This window comes from Bufo bufo, chromosome 5 (genome assembly GCF_905171765.1).
Source record: "Bufo bufo chromosome 5, aBufBuf1.1, whole genome shotgun sequence".
NCBI classification, from domain to species: domain Eukaryota; kingdom Metazoa; phylum Chordata; class Amphibia; order Anura; family Bufonidae; genus Bufo; species Bufo bufo.
In genome coordinates, this window is record NC_053393.1 from 38,802,844 (window position 1) to 38,820,710 (window position 17,867).

At 49.1% G+C, this 17,867-nt stretch overlaps 1 long non-coding RNA gene across 1 annotated transcript; it reads right to left on the reverse strand.

Annotated features, from left to right (window-relative positions):
• Positions 1-831: 831 nt before the first annotated feature.
• Positions 832-17,083, reverse strand: LOC121001769. The gene is made up of 3 exons (XR_005779135.1): positions 16,924-17,083; positions 5,203-5,205; positions 832-843 (listed from the first exon to the last, which is right to left on the reverse strand). It is a non-coding gene; the product is annotated as an uncharacterized LOC121001769 (long non-coding RNA).
• Positions 17,084-17,867: the final 784 nt, after the last annotated feature.

The window sequence follows — 17,867 nt, forward strand, 5'->3', positions numbered from 1 at the left end:
TAGTCCCACCAATAGTAATTTCCTTCTAGAATGGCCTCATTAGTAATACTGCCCCCTACAGTGCCTCCAACAGTGATAGTGCTCCCCAAGAGTGCCCCTATTAGTAGAACCCTCCAGTATTATGAATGCCCTTACAGAGCCCCTCAGTAGAAATAAGGCCCCCCATATTGTTTTCCCAGTGGTAATAAAGCTCTCTACAGACCCCTCAGTTGTAATATGGCCCCCATAGTGCTCTTAGTAGAAATAATGCGCATCTATAAGTCCCTCCTATAGAGCCCCCAGTCGAAATAAGAACACCTAATGTCCCCTGGAATTATAATGCCCCCACAGTGCCCCCAGTATTTATATTGCCCCCTACTGTTATAATGCTCACCCTGAAGTGCCCCAGTATTTATATCGCCCCTACTGTTATAATGCCCTTACAGTGTCCCCAGTAATTATACTGCCCCCTGCAGTGCCCCCTGTAGTTATATTCCTCAGTTTACTGTCCTCGGAAATTATAATTCCTCAGCCCCTCCACCATACAGTCCCATAGAAATAACATTATTTCCCTTCCTCCGCCAGAGAGTCCCATGTAAATACCATCACACCATCTCTCCAGCCCCCTCCAATATACAGTCCCATGTAAATAACATCCCTCTCTACCTACAGCCCCCTCCAAAATACAGTCCCAAGTAAATAACATTACCCCCTCCTCAGCCACCTTCAACATACAGCCCCATGCAAATAACATCACCCTGCCCCAGCAACCTCCAACATGCATTCTAATGTAAATAACATCACCCCTCAACTTTCAGTCCCATGTAAATAACATCACCCCACTGTCCAATGTAAATAACCTCCCTCCCTTCAGCCCTAACATACAGTCCCAGTTAAATAACTACCAGCATTCCTCTGCCTCTCCCTTCACTTACCTCTTCTTATGTAGCAGACCTCACCACAGCTTCTTCCCAGGACTTCTCTTCACTGCTGAGCCGTCCTCTCCTGCACGGGTCACATGATGGTGACATCATTGCAGGTCCTTTTCAGCTACTGCCTTTAGAATTGATCACATGACCTGTGATGTCAGCCTGCCGGATACGTGCTACCGCTAGTGCACCTGCAGCTAGCACCTCCCCCCAGGGCCCTTTAGGAGTACTAGTACTTGTTTCGTGACACCAGTTGCAATGAAAAAAGGGTACAGGGCCCCTTTTAGTGATACTGTGGATGGTACCCAGTTGTAGGAATGCCAGCGTGGCGTAGGGTGGCCTAAATAGCCCTCAATGTTGGTGCACGTGTCACGGTTCTCCTACCTGTATACGCTGGACCCCAGGCGTTGGCCCCCGAAGCAATAAAAGGGGGGTTGTTGATGAAGGGGATGATGCACCTGCTGCACACCTAACCGCTAGCAGGTGGTAGGCTGACCTTCCCCTAGCAGGGGGTAAGCTAGACTGACCTCTAACTAACTAAACCCTCCCCTCCTTAGAGGGAGAATTAGAATTGAAAGAAGGGTTCCATCCTCTGTAAATGTAGCTCTGCCATACTCGCTGCCACCTTCTGGTGAACCAGGTAAATTACATGTACAATAACAGTTGCAAGGAATAGATATGCACAGTGTAGTGGACCTTAAATAAATACATAGGATGACATTATATTAGACCATAGGAGACAGTAGCGGGGTGCGGAAGTGGTAATGGCACTCTGGGGCGTTACACACCAGGCCATGGCAAACATGCCGAGAGGCGGCCAGAATAAAACTACAACATGTCATTATAGTGAATTGGGCCGGAGCGGACTTCCGGCAGCACAATGCACTAGCGGTAGCGCGGATCCGGCAGGCTGTTCCCCCGCTGGAACAGCCTGCCAGGGAAGGCTGCCGCTAGTGTGAAACTAACCTAACGAATTACTTCGTCATGATTCATAAATAGTGTTGGGCGTGAATATTCAAATAGCGAATATTAATCGCGGATATCGGCACTTTGAGAATTTGCGAATATTTAGAATATAGTGATATATATTCGTAATTTCGAATATTCGAGATTTATTTTTTATCAGTAACCTCCCTTTTTGCTTGTGGGCCAATGAGAAGGCTGCAATATCTCTGTCTGAGCTTAGCAACATCCCTAGCAACCAATAGGAAAGTTGCCTACCCCTTACTATATAAGAACCTCCCCAGCAGCCATTTTCTGCAGTATTTTGCAGATCTAAGAGAGACAGGAGTGTTATTGCTGTGCTCTGCTTTCCTGTGTCATTACATTAGATAGTTAGCTTATATATATAATACAGATAGTTAGTGTAGGTTATATCCTGATATAGTGTTCTGTCCATACATACATACTGCTGTGATGTCACAAGTTCACGACAATACTTAGTGCAACAATCACTAATAAGTAGTCAGACCTGTTAAAATGTGAAGTTGCACGTATTGCTCCAAATTATTCGCATCATTAGTGCCGATTTTGCAATCGCGAATGTATTGGAGCGCTCTATCTGCATATAAAACTATTGTAATGTTCTGCCGTGCCAACCATTTTCTCCAGTCTCAGGAAACTTCTAGCAGCTTGAAAAATTTAGCTATAGTGACCCACGCCTGTATTTTGCGCAAATTACGCGAATATTACATTGCTGATTTTTCACGGTCAAAAAAAATAATCTCGAATTCTCTAATTCACGAATATATGACGAATATTCTACCAAATATTCGCAAAATATCGCGAATTAGAATATTGCCCCGGTTGTCTTCTCTCTCTTCAAAGTACACTGCCGCTGGGGAATGGAGACGATGCTCTGCTCTCCCTGCAAAACATACTGCCGCTGGGGAGCAGGACCAACTGTCCCTACTCCCTGAAACTCCGGCTGCCGTTGGGGATCTGGGCCGACTGCCCAGCATCCCTGTAGGGCCGGTGGAGAGATCACGGTTCCATCTCAACCTGCCATATGGGTTTCCCCCCAGGACCAATCTATGAGGTCCCCTACCTCTGTAGCTGGTACTGAAGCAGGGGATACTTCAGTCGGGTCCTCCCAGTACACCTCCACATTATCCTCCCAGCTGAAGGGCTCTGGACCTGGGTCTGACACTCTGCTCTCTCGCTGAGCCCTCTCAATGGAGTGGAAGAGATCTCGGTAGTCCTGCTCCAGTTCCCACTCCAGGGTTGCTAGGTGAGCCAGGTCTTTCTCTACTTCGTGGGGGTCATCCCAATCCAGCCTAGCCTCCCTCTCGTAGAAGATGTTCTGAAGTCTGGACTGTGCAGGGCTCCCGAAGTCAGGCTCTGCAAAGGACTCCCATAACAAGCCAGGACCATAAAACTCCTCTCCCTCTGGGTTGTCATGCTCAGCTGCCCAGGGGGAATGTTGAATGACATGCCACCTTAGGGCCTGGTAAGCGTCCTCTAGCCAAAGCTCCTTACATACCAGGCTCTGGAGCACTGTTACCCAGTCATCCAGTGGTTGCTCACCCAAGAGACCCATCCGCTTCGCCACACGCTTCTGTAGCTGCTGCTCATAACTGGGGAGACTCTCACCTCGCCGCCGCTGGGCATTTTCCAGGGCATCATACCAGACTTCCTTTCTGTCTGCATCCCTGTAGTCTGCGGCTGCCTCCTCCTCCTCGTCATAGAACGCTGTCCGAAGACTAGCCGATTCCATCCTGCTGTAGCCAGGGGCGCTGTAAATAGTATAGTAAATCCATGAACGGTGTCTCCGAGCTGCTTCTCCTCTCACTAGGACGCCATCCCACTGCTTGCCGCCAAATGTAACGGATCTCCTGGCACCCCGACCGGGTACCTCCGTTGATAGATGCTCCTAGTGCTTTCCGAGGACTCCAAGCACTTCACTTGACACCGTACGTACTGCAGACCCCACGAACCGCCGAAGCTTGGTTGAGGTCTCACCGTCTCCTACCCACCCTGGACCTACGACAAGGCTCCAGGCTCCAGTGGGTGAACCTCTCCTAAAACCAGAGAGCAGGAACAGCTCTTAAAAGAGCTAGTAGTTATAGCCAGGGGAGTATAGCAAATCTCCCAGCGTATAGCAATCCCCCAGTGTCGATCAGTTACCCAAACACCAGCCTCAACATGATTAAGGGTAAAACAGGCACTCTTTATTGTGGGCTACCCGTCCGTATTTATGCAGGTCCCCATCTGGTGGACACGCCCCTAGGGGACCAGAAGGAAGACTGTGACACAGGACAGATACGTAGCAACTCAGGATACACAGACACAACACATCCCCACAATGCATCATGGTTTCCTCCTCTCTGCACTGGACACACGAGGAGCAATTCAATTATCTCTCAGGACAAAGAGAAATCGCCAATACACATGTGGAGACAACAGGACAGAAATCACCACCCAAACACACAATGTCACACCCCCACAGCAAACACAGACATTTAACATATCCCCAGATAGCTCAAGTCTGAGTGCATATTATTAGGTGAATGGCACTCAGACTACACGAATACAATAAAATTAGCTATCTGGGTACCCTCACATAACAAAATACAATTCCAAAGACAGATTTAAGCTGTGTGGCCGGTCTGTCTTCTCCTTTAAAGTTAGTATGGGCCATAATCCTGAGGCAAGAGGCTGGTAAACAGGCCTCTACAAAACCAGTGGCGAGGTTGGTTTCGCCACACTCATGCAATTACCTGGTAGATGGCGGCAGCAATTGGCAGAGATAGTTTCTCTGGAGTGGAACCTTCCGATTCCTTCTAGCCTTCTCTAGCGAGGGAGGAGTTCAGTGTTAGGGAGAAGTTAGTGAGCAGTTTAGCCTTCCCCTCCGTGGGAACAGGTCGTGTCTAGCCACCCTTCTTAGGGAGAGGTTGTGTGCTGGCTGGCAGAGCACTGCCTGCTCTGCCAGGTCCAGAGACCCTGCCTCTGAAATCGACATGGTTGCTTGTCCTCTTCTGGGCTCGCATTGCCTTCATCCAAGCTGAGCCGAAGCTTGAGGTACTCAAGAAGTTCCTAGGATTATAAGTAAGTTCCTAGAGATAACTTAAGTTCCAGCAGAAGAGGAAGAGTTTCCTATATATCCAGCCAAGCATAGCAGAGCTGAGAGAGCTACCGAGCTGAGATTGTTGCAGAGAAGTATTTGCCTGCCAAATTTAAGCCAATACCTGCTGATGACCAAGATACTGTCTGAAAACTGTATGGAATACTGTGTATTACCAAGTTAAAGCAACTGTTCAACGTTACTACAAAGTCTGGACTCCATTTATTCTACTAACTCATCATCCAAGTTCAACTACCCTTTTTGCACTGCTTAGGACCACATCACGTCTGGGATCCACGGATATCCAGGTGACACGTGTACATAACATCTACAGGGACTGAAGGCCACCCTGCACCACTCTGGCAATCCTACCCCTGGGTACCAACATTACCATCTACAAGGGAGCCTTGTGCTTACGCTGCTTAACGGCAGCTGGCGTCAAAATCTCAAGCGGCAACGTGGTGATGTCATATGTCATCGCGTATGGGATTTCAAGCAAGATCTTCAATCAAGATGGCGGCGGCCGGCTCTTCGCGATCAAACGGATGAGGTAAATATGATATATTATTTTTTTTTATTCCGCCATTCAGGGAAAATCTATTTGCTGCTACGAAGCTTCGCTCAACACTACTCAGGACCTACCTTGCTCTATACTGCACATGAACGTATTTTCTTTCCATGTCCGTTCCTTTTTTTGCGGACTGTATGCAGAACAATTCATAAAAAATAAAAAATTATGGACAAGGATAGTACTGTTCTTTTAGGGGCCAGCTGTTCCGTCCCGTAAAATCCGGAATGCACACGGACGTCATACGTATTTTATGCGAATCCGTATTTTTTTGCGGACCGCAAAACACATACGGTCAAGTGCATGAGCCCTAAGGCCCTTTTCACATGAGCGTGACGGATTAGGTCCGGATGCGTTCAGTGAAACTCGCACCATTTGGCCTCTTTCACACGGGCATCATGTTTTTGGCCCGGATAAGATGCGGGTGCGTCGCGGGAAAATGTGCGATTTTTCCGCGCGAGTGCAAAACATTGTAATGCGTTTTGCACGCGCGTGAGAAAAATCGGCATGTTTGGTACCCAGACCCGAACTTCTTCACAGAAGTTCAGGTTTGGGTTCAAGGCTTTGTAGATTGTATTATTTTCTCTTATACCATGGTTATAAGGGAAAATAATAGCATTCTTAATACAGAATGCATAGTACAATAGCGCTGGAGGGGTTAAAAAAAAATAAAAAAATAATTTAACTCACCTTAATCTACTTGTTCGCGCAGCCCGTCTTCTCTTCTGTCTTCTTCTTTAAGGAATACGACCTTTGATGACGTCACTGCGCTCATTACATGGTCCATCACATGATCTTTTTACCATGGTGATGGATCATGTGACGGACCATGTGATGAGCGCAGTGACGTCACCACAGGTCCTTTTCTTGTGCACAGCAAAGAAGAAGACAGAAGAGATGCCGACTGCGCGATCAAGTGGAGTAAGGTGAGTTAAATTAATTTTTTTTTTTTTTTAACCCCTCCAGCCCTATTGTACTATGCATTCTGTATTCAGAATGCTATTATTTTCCCTTATAACCATGTTATAAGGGAAAATAATAATGATCGGGTCCCCATCCCGATCGTCTCCTAGCAACCGTGCGTGAAAATCTTACCGCATCCGCACTTGCTTGCGGATGCTTGCGATTTTCACGCAGCCCCATTCACTTCTATGGGGCCTGCATTGCGTGGTAAACGCACAATATAGAGCATGCTGCGATTTTCACGCAACGCACAAGTGAAAAATCACCGCTCATGTGCACAGCCCCATAGAAATGAATGGGTCTGGATTCAGTGCGGGTGCAATGCGTTCACCTCGCGCATTGCACCCGCGCGGAAATCTCACCAGTGTGAAAGGGGCCTTTTGCAAGCAAGTTCAGTTAGTTTTGTCTGCGATTGCTTTCAGTTGTTCAGTTTTTTCCGCGCGGGTGCAATGCGTTTTGATGCGTTTTTCACGCGCGTGATAAAAAACTGAAGGTTTACAAACAACATCTCCTAGCAACCATCAGTGAAAAACGCATCATACCCGCACTTGCTTCCGGATGCAATGCGTATTTTACTGAAGCCCCATTCACTTCTATGGGGCCAGGGCTGCGTGAAAAACTATAGAACACGCTGCGCAACGCAGAACTGATGCGTGAAAAAATGTACACAGACCCATTGAAATGAATGGGTCCGGATTCAGTGCGAGTGCTATCACGTCACGCATTGCACCCAAGCGTAAAAACTCGCTCGTGTGAAAGGGGCCTAAGGCCTCTTTCACACAGGCGTCCCGGATTTGCTCCGGATGCATTGCGGGAAACCAGCGCGAGTGCGCACGCAATTTCAGTCAGGTTGCTTGCGGATGCGATTTTCAGCCAGCCCCATTCATTTCTATGGGGCCTGCTTTGCGTGAAAAACGCACAAAATAGAGCATGCTGTGATTTTCACGCAACGCACAAGTGAGGCGTGAAAATCACCGCTCATCTGCACAGCCCCCATTGAAGTGAATGGGTCCGGATTCAGTGCGGGTGCAATGCGTTCACGTCACGCATTGCACCCGCGTGGAAAACTCGCCCGTGTGAAAGGTGCCTAAGAGAACCTGGTGTTCAATTTCCCTGCAGCGCCACCACAGGAGGAAATAACGTATTACAACACGTCCGCTCAAATCACTGCGCAATGTAGAACAGGAGCTGCATTCTGCTGTATCTAACAGATAAGATTCCTAAATGGGCGACCCCCCCCCTCCATCACCCCCCTCTAATAAACCAGTCAATCAGAACGCGTTGGCGCTCTGTCTTACGTAATAGGTGCAGGTGCAGCTCCGCATCATGTTCTAAGATCTCCCCGGCTTTTTAACCCCGTAATTTGATAAGGCCGTACAAATCAGTAGAAAACCGTAGAAAAAAATAAATAAAAAACTGCAATCTAATGGACTGGACTTTGACGTAAAGGGTTTGTTAATGGAAATCCAGAGCGCTTTCAGCGACTTGCATCATGTGTCATGTCCAGACCTCCTCTATGATTGCATTACATCTAATCAATCTGCTTACGCTGCTGTCGCGGGCGGCCGCATCCGTTTTCCGATTCATGAGCCCCTGCATCCTCCCCTCCCTTTCGTTCCTATTACATCTCATTTTCATCCCCCCCTTCCCCCCCCCCTCCTCTATTTCAGACCCGCAGCTTATGATTACAAATCATCTCATTAATTCCAGACGGGGGGGTTGAGTCGGACACCGCCGCCTCGCCTCATTAATGTATGAATGTCATGCTTTTCGGATGTGTTATTAAATCTGCTGCGTCGGGACGTTCGCATTTATAAGCGGTTCTTGGAAGAGGTTAAGATAAAGTTCAGATGGACGGATAGGCGCGGGGGAGGACGCACATATATATATATATGTATACAGCTGGGCCAGGGATGAAATATTGATGGCCGCTTCTTCCTGGCATGGAGATAAAAGTACCGCAGGCAGGTATTAGAGGAAATAGTAGGAATAATCCGGCGCGGTATTTTTATCGCCAGGAGATACGCGATCGATTTTATAAAGGTTGTCGCTCTGATTTATTAAGTGGTCAGAGAAGAATTTGTGTTTGATCCTCGAAGAAAATCAGAAAACCATTGATTGAGCGGAAGCTTTAATAACGCCTGCGCAGGGCTCATAGGGATTGTCACCCAGCTTTCTGCCATATAAATCTCCAGGGACACAGATCCAGACAGAATTGCATGAAACATGGATTGACTACGGGTCTGGCTATAGCCTCTATAATCCTTCTCTCTTACTGTGTCTGTCTTTACTGCAGCACTGGCATTCTATTCATTGAGTACTGATTGTGTAAGCAGAGGGAACAGGGCTAGGCATTTAACCCTAATATAAATGGAGGGGTATAGCTAGGAGAGAGCCAGGCTTGGTTCATGCCATGGGAGCTAGGTGGCATCGTGGGCATCAATGAGAAGCAGACATATGAATCTTTGCTCCGGGTTGAGTAAGGCCTAGTATCTAGCGATGAGAGAAATATTTGAAAATTGTAGGATTTTACTAATTTATGACGTAAAGTCATGATTTTATGAAAGACACGGAGGCGAGTATTGCTTAACTCTTTCTTTACTTGAAAATAGCAGCAAAGAAGATAATCTGAAAAAACCATTAGTACAGAGGTAACATAAGCCCCTCCCCCTTAGTCCTCCATAAAGGGACCTCCTCAACATCTCGACTTCCTCTTTCTTTGGTAACGGATCTGCAAACCGAAACTGGAACTGCCGAGAAACAGGAACATCGGCGTGACTTCAAACGACGCCAAACAAAGGAACAATCCCCAAACGAAATCCTGGTAAGACGTGACCACACTGGGGAACATCAATCACAGACTGCTGGGCCTTGTAATCAACCTGGAAAGAAACGTAAAAATAAATAGCAAGGAGCCAAGTAAGAGCTCCGAATAGTCGTACCAATACAGTAATAAACAATGCAAAGGGAAAAATCTTCAACTCTCAGTATTCAAAATAATACAAACATATAAAATAAAGGGAGGGAGAAAAGAGTGGGTGGGCAATACTCGCCTCCGTGTCTTTCATAAAATCATGACTTTACGTCATAAATTAGTAAAATCCTACAATTTTATATCAAGACACGGAGGCCTCATATTGCTAGTTTAAAGCCGACTTACAATGGACGAAAACATATGCGGACCCGGTCTGAAGTAAAATTCCCTGAAAGTAGAAACTCGAGACCAGTCCGCCAGTCTCATGACGTCCTCCAATTTAGCCCCCGAAAGGGTAAGGGACGTGGCCGCGGCACCTCGAACCGAATGCGCCGTGAAGATGGAGGTGTCGATGCCAGATAGGGATAAGATCCATTTCACCCAACGCGATAAAGTGACGCTAGTGACCGGAAGGTGAGGTCGACGGAAAGAAATGAACAGCTGCGAATGAGAAGTAGTCCGCAAAGACGAAGTCCGAGCTTCGTATTCTCTAAGGCATGCAACTGGGCACAGGATCAAGGATTCCGGAAAAGCCGGATAATCCACAGACTTAATACTGGTCTTAGTGCGACGTGAGATATTAAAGGTCACACCATCCGGGGTGAACGAGCGAGCATCGTAGTCCAACGCCCGCACGTCCGACACCCTTTTACAGGAGACCAGACAAAATAAGGTAGCTAACTTGGCCGAAAGCTGACGTAAAGAGAGGTCCGAATTGATCGGCCAAGACGACAGAAAAGATAAAACTATGGATACGTCCCAAGAACTCGAAAAACGAGGACGGGGAGGTCGGGTAAGGCGAGAGCCTCTAAGTAACCGACAAACAAGGGGATGACGCCCCGCCGGGCAGCCTTCAAACCCCCTATGGCCAGATGAAATAGCCGACCTAAACACATTAATGGTACGATAGGCCTTACCATCCTTGTATAAAGAAGACAGGAACAAGATAATATTATTCACCGAGGTTGTAACGGGATCCAGATTCCTGAGCAGGCACCAACCAGACCAAGACTGCCATGCCGACTTGTAAGCTCTTCTGGTGCCGGGGGCCCATGCGCTCTCCAATAGGAACCTAGCCGTCTCCGAAACATCCGTGGGTGGATCGGGGTTCCCGAAATCCTGCAAGCCAGCAGGCGTAAGGAATCCGAGACTACAAGAGGGTGCGATTGATTCAATGGCCCCCGTAATAGGGCCGCTGAGTGGGGCAATAATAGGGGATAGTCCACCAACAGCTCCAGGAGCTGAGGGAACCACGATTGAGTGTTCCAAAACGGGATCACTAGGACCAATTCCGCCAATTGGTAACGCACCATGGCCAGGACCCGTGGAATCAGGGAGAAAGGTGGAAACGCATACATCAGGCTCCCTGACCACTGTTGTAAGAAGGCATCTACCGCCTCCGCGGATGGGTCCGGCCTCCAACTGAAGTACCTGGGGAGCTGGGCGTTCCAACGAGACGCGAAAAGGTCGATGGAAAAAGGACCCCAGAGAGATAACACAGAGGCGAAGATTTCCTCGTCCAATCTCCAATCGCTGGAGTCGGACATGAAACGAGAGCTCCAATCGGCCCGAGTATTGTGGAGCCCCGGTAAGTATTCCGCCACGACTGAAATGTTGTTGGAAAGGCAGAAGTTCCAAAACTCCTTGGCCAGGTGAGTTAACATCCTGGATCGGGTGCCTCCCATGGAGTTGATATACCGGACCGCCGAGACGTTGTCCATCCGAAGACGTACACACGCTCTGGCCCTTCCGTTGGCAAAACTGCGGATCGCAAAGGAACCCGCTAGGAGTTCTAGGGCATTGATGTGCAGGGATGACTCCGAGGACGCCCAAGGGCCCCCGGTGGACACTCCCTCGCAATGAGCCCCCCAGCCCAAGAGACTGGCGTCGGATTCCACTACCAGGTCCGGACGAGGACCAAAAATGGCCCTTCCGTTCCAGGCTGACAGGTTGGCAATCCACCAAAGTAACTCGTCCCGAGTGTCCGAGTCCAGAATGATGAGGTCCGCATAGGTGGCTCCCGCCTGAAGATGAGCAATCTTCAGGCGCTGCAAGGCCCGATAATGTAGTGGGGCTGGGAAAATCGCCTGGATAGAGGACGACAACAGACCTATCACTCTGGCCAACTGACGAAGGGATACTTGAGGTAGAGCCAACGTGCGACGCAATTCCTTGCGTATGGAACTGACCTTCACTGTGGGGAGACTGAGAGTCAGAGCCTCCGAATCCACCAGGAAACCTAGGAACTCCAAAGTCCTGGACGGGATCAAACAGGATTTCTCCCGGTTGATGATGAAACCCAAGTTGGTGAGAAGGGACATTGCCAGATGCAAGTGACTCAGAATGGTGGAATAATCTCCGGCCATGATCAAGATATCGTCCAGATATACTATGAGCCTCACACCTCGACTGCGGAGCCAGGCCATGACTGGACGAAGTAACTTTGTGAAGCACCATGGGGCGGACGACAGGCCGAAGGGAAGACACGTGAACCGCCACAGGGTGTTCCGCCAACGGAACTGCAACAGATCCCTTGAGGATGGAGCAATCGGTACCGTAAGGTACGCGTCCTTTAGGTCTAGTTTTACTAACCAGTCCTGAGGAAGGAGCATATCCCGAAGGAGGTGGATGCCCTCCATTTTGAAATGACGGTATCTCACAAAGGAATTTAGAGCCTTTAGATTTATCACTGGTCGGAATTGACCCCCTTTTTTCTCCACGAGGAAGATACTGCTGACCACTCCCCGAGGGGTTCGGGTGGCTGGCTCTATGGCTCCTTTCAGGAGCAACTGATTCAACTCCTCGTCTATGAGGGATTGGGCCGACAGGGGCGTCTGAGTATGCAGGGAAGACCTTAGAAAATACGGGCTTGACACAAGCTCTATGTGGAAACCTAGTATTGTGGACAAAATCCATGGATCCGAAGTGATAGTGGCCCAAACATGGGAAAAGGAACGGAGTCTGCCCCCTATACACGGGTCCAAAAAAGGGAGAGGAAACCGTTGACTTACCGAAAGGGCGTCGAAGGTTCGGTTGTCCACGATATGATCTGCCTCGTCCAAAAGAGCCCCTCGCCGGGAAGAATGATGGAGGATGCCTGGGGTCCTGACTGTAGGACCTAAAGGAAGATGAAGAGGGGCCTCGTCCCGAGCCTCGGGATTGGAAGGAGGAGCGGCCGGCCAGACGGCCCCTAGAACTGCCGGCCCTGGAGGAAACCCGGTTACTGAAAACCTTGCGCATAGAGGTTTGCGCCTTATCCAGGGCAGTAAACGTGCCCACGAACTTTCCCAGCTCCTTAATAAAAGGATCACCAAACAGGAGTCCCTGGGCGTCTTTGCCCGATTCAGTCAGGGCCATGTTGGCTAACTTAGGTTCCATCTTGATTAAGATGGCCTTCCTGCGTTCTATGGCAATAGAGGTATTGGCGTTGCCCGCCAGGCATATGGCCCTTTGGACCCAGCCTCTGAGCTCCTCGGGGTCTACTAGTCTGCCCTCAGCCTTAGCCGATTCCGCCAAATCAAAGATTTTGGCTAGTGGCCCCATTATGTCTAATAATTTGTCCTGGCACGCCCGAAGGGCTGAGTCCAGGCCTCTACGGGGACTAAATCCAGATTTCGACAAAAATTGTACGACCTTAGGGTCGACTGCGGGGTTTTCACAAACCCTGTTCGGAATAGTCGGACGGGGGCACTCAGCTCGCAGTTTGTTTCTAGCCTCCTTGCTAAGAGGCTTGCGGGCCATGGACTCAATGTAGCCAGCGACATGGGGAGCCGGCAACCACTCGGATGACCTGGGATGATGGAGTGAGTCCGGGTCAAATAGCGGGGCACCAGATGGATCCATGAGGGGTGTCTGCGCGTCAGTCGTCGCAGACGACCTAGCAGTAGTCGGCCGGGAAACCGGATCAGGTTGCCCCTCATCCAAATCAACCTCATCCCCCTCAGAGTTAGCTGGGGAACGTGTCTCAACCTCCTCCTCAGACTCCTGAGAGTCAGATTCTGGTTGCGGCTGTGCTCTAGCCGTTTTCCAGTTCCGTGCACATTCTGCCTTGCGCGGATAGGCTCGTTTGCGCGACCGGAGCGCGCTGTCAGATGATGGAACTAAGCCATCGGTCAAGGAGTTTCTGGAGGTGTTAGGTAAAGACACAGTAGTATCTTGTGTCAATGTTACTGTCTGGGCACAGAGGACCTGAGACAGGGAGCTGGTGAGGGCTGAGGAAACAGAGCCCATAGCAGACAAAATAGCGTCTGAAATGGACTGCTGTAAGGCCCTAGCTTGGGCATCAGCCATAGAGGGCATAGCTGCCCCAGAAGGGGGGGGCATAGCCTGGGGAGTAGCATTATTAGAGTCTAGCAAAGGGCTGCTAGAGATCAGAGAGGGGGCTGGAACCAGAGACATGACTAGCGATATTATAAGAGCAATGGGCGACAACAGTACCTAAAATTAAAGACCCTGAGGTAAGAATAATGCGACCGGACAGGAGCGCAGCAAGCCTAAGTGACCGTTGGCGAGGTACTGACAAAAACTTCCGAAATCTCGCGGGATCTCGGAAGCAGAGAGGCAGGCAGACAGCCGGGAAGTGCTTGCGCCCGAAATCCCGCAATCGCGAGATCTCGGGCGCAATCCAAAATGGCCGCCGAAACCTCGCGATACTTCCAGGCGCGCCCGAAGCGATGAAGAAGGAGGAAATGGCGCCCGGAAACAAACGCCAAAGATAGCAGGAGACCCCTCAGTGCGGTAAGTAAACCAGAAGTCGCGGAGTGGTTAGCGACCACCGGAGGGCGAGAAAAAAGGCCTCACAGAGGAAGTATGAGGGGAACAAAACGGAACGGGGGAAAAGTAAAAACAAGAAATTACATAAAATATATATAAATATATATATAATAATGGGGAGAAAACGCGACCCCAAAACGCGCCAAACCTAAGGAAGAAAACAATTGCGGTACACAGGTAGTCCAAATTAACAAAAAACAATACTACAGATAAAATCCTTCACTCACAGCCCAGAGGGCTGTGGAGGGGTACTTATCTGAACCGCAGCAGCAAAGAAAGAGGAAGTCGAGATGTTGAGGAGGTCCCTTTATGGAGGACTAAGGGGGAGGGGCTTATGTTACCTCTGTACTAATGGTTTTTTCAGATTATCTTCTTTGCTGCTATTTTCAAGTAAAGAAAGAGTTAAGCAATATGAGGCCTCCGTGTCTTGATATAAAATTCGATTTGGCTGCTTCGCCAAATTTTGCCCAAAAATTTGCTTTGTGACAAATTACTTTGTGCATTTCTTTGTAAGCAGTGGGTGCAATGACAGCGATCGGCGATTGTGCCGCCTATCATTGTACCCCTCAGATGCCGGATTCACAGCTAAGGCTCCATTCACACGTCCGGAGTGTGTTTTGCGTATCCGCAAAAACACGGACACCGGCAATGTGCGTTCCGCATTTTGCGGACCGCACATCGCCGGCACTAATAGAATATGCCTGTTCTTGTCCGCAATTGCAGACAAGGATAAGACATGTTATATTTTTTTCGCAATTCCGTATATTTTTTCCGCAATTCCGTATCCGGGCAGCACATCGTGCGGCCCCATAGAAATGAATGGGTCCGCAATTCTGTTCCGAAATTGCGGACGTGTGAATGGGGCCGAATCGCGCATCTGAAAGCAATACTACAGTGTAAAATTTTAAATGTAAAAAAATAAAATAAAATCATACTTACTACATCCGTTTGATCGCGACGAGCCGGCTGCCGCCATCTTCATTGAAGGCCCTTGATGATGTCATCACGTCGGTTGGTGTGGTGACGTCATACGTCACCGCGCATGGGATTTCGTGCGAGATCTTCAAGCAAGATGGAGACACTCTGTTTCCGTATGTCGGTTCCGCAAAAAAATAGCGCATGTCCTATTATTGTCCACATTACGGACAAGGATAGGACTGTTCTATTAGGGGACAGCTGTTCCGTTTTACAAAATACATACGGTCGTCGTGTGCATGAGCCCTAACAGCGTATTTCTTCTGTAGACGTGCACTTCTTCTAAATTGTATTGGGCCCCTCAGGAAGGAAGGTCCGGGTGTGTCCGCTGTCTCTGAACCCCCTATAGCTGCACTTCTTTGCCACACGGCTCTCTAGGTAAGTTCGGTGGCAATCCCCGTCTTTAATGGGGATCCTGTTGTTTGTCACCCAGCTTTCCTGGAAACAGAAATGATTGGCAAATAGAGAAAAAAACAAAGATAAGGGGGTCTCACTTGGAATCTAATAACGCCATGTGATAGTCTCCCCTCCTGAGCGGTGACCTGTGCCTTGTGTAGTGGTGACGAGAGTCTAATCAAAGGATGGAAAGATGAATGGAGCTATAACATGCAATGCAAGTTATCAAGAGTAGCCGTCCTGTTATACAACATGATTAATGGGAGGAATTAATCACAAATGGCGTCCATGGGACCATCTGTTTATTAATGAAGAATCTCCAAGTCCCGAACAAGTGTCCGTAATTGTCTACAGAAAGATCTCCTTGAAAATTGAGGCACATGAGAAGTCAATACTGATATCGGGTTACATCCTGTATTATACTCCAGAGCTGCACTCACTATTCTGTTGGTGCAGTCACTGTGTACATACATTACATTACTTATCCTGTACTGATCCTGAGTTTTACAGCAAGACACGGAGGCTTCGTATTGCTATCTCCTTCTTTACTTCCACCAATAGCAGCAAAGGAGAAATTAACATAAACATAACAATAAAGGCCCCTCCCCTAACAGATCCTATAATAAGCAGTGTCCTCTTGCATATCTTCCTCTTTCTTTGCTGCTCCACCAAAAGCTAAGTGATTTCTGTATTTGATGAAGTGTTATTACATATTATGAAGCCATTATGTCTTTACCATGTGTATTAATACTTGTCTAGTATATATAGCGTCCTGCCCTTTGACAGGGTCCCCTTTTCCCCTCATTTGTGGGCATTTGATTACTGAACAACTGTATTTCCCCTACTCCTATCGCGGCTTTCATCAGGGGGTCCCCCCCCCCCCTCTTTCCCCTTAACCTCGCTTTACCCTGAGATTTTATCTCATTGTTTGCTCCCTTCTGGCTTTGGGGGCGCTCTGCGTCTCCCCTCCTTCCTCCCTACCTCGTCGCCACTCCGATTCCCTCCCGCTGGTTCCCGGCGGTAGAGGTGTCGGCGGCATATTGCAGTTGCTTCCCGCGGCTCCGAGATCTCGCGAGATCTCGGCGGCCATCTTGGGGAGCTCCCGCCCGTCCTCTCGCGGGATTTCGGAGCATACTACCGTGTATGTCAGTTCGTTCGGCTCTGGATCGGCTCCTGCAGTGCGGCGCTTGGGGTGATTAACCCCTTCTTAGGTTTACTTTCTACCCCTCATTAGCGACCCTTATTCTAGGCATCCCCATTAGGTCCTCTGCCTTTAGGAGATATATATTATAATATTCAGAACCATGTCTTCTGACCGCTCTCCCTCTGGGCCTAATCCCCCCCCCATCCACTGGGGACCCCAGCTTACCAGCTATTAGTGCACAGGCCCTGGAGCTACAACGCTCAGTGTCTAGTGCTATTATTGAGGCAATGGGATCCATGTCCTCCATGATCTCACAGACCATATCCCAGGCCTTGTCTGCCCATGCCCCTGGCCCCTCTACTAAGTCGCCTGTACTTACCAGCCCGCAGCCTACCATTGAACCTCCTGCCGAGGAGACTTTGACTGGTGTGATCCAAGCCACCCATGATAGCGCGCTTAGATCGCGCAAAAGAGCCTTACCGCGCCAGGCAGAAAGGGCGCGAACGTGGAAATGTGCTAGAGCACAAACTACTGACATAGATTCTGATAATGAATCTGACATGGAGGCTTATGCGGAGGCAAGTGACCATTCTGATGGGGAGTTGGAGATGGAACCTGAGTTTCCAGGCACCTCAGGCCCTAGGCCTTCCACATCTGGGTCCGTGGGCGCATCCGCCACTGCCCCTAACACGGCTTCTACCCTGGTGGATCCCTCAGGCAACCCATTATTTGACCCTGATGCCCTCCACCACCCTAGGTCGGCGGAGTGGCTGCCGGTAGCTCATGTGAGCGACTACCTTGAGCATTGGGTGCGTCGTCCTCTCAGCAAAGAGGCGCGCAGCAAGCTCCATGCGGAATGCCCCAGACCATTGATCCCCAACAAGGTCTGTGAAACGCCATCTGTGGATCAAAAAATGACACAGTTTTTGGCTAAAACCGGCTGGAATCCCCGTAAAGGGCTAGATTCCGCAATAAAGAGTTGTCAGGGCAAGCTCTTCGACATTTTTGGCCCCCTCGCCAAAATCTTTGAGATGGCCGAATCGGCCAGAGTGGACGGCTCTCCGATAGATCCGGAGGAGCTTACTGGCTGGATACAGAGAGAC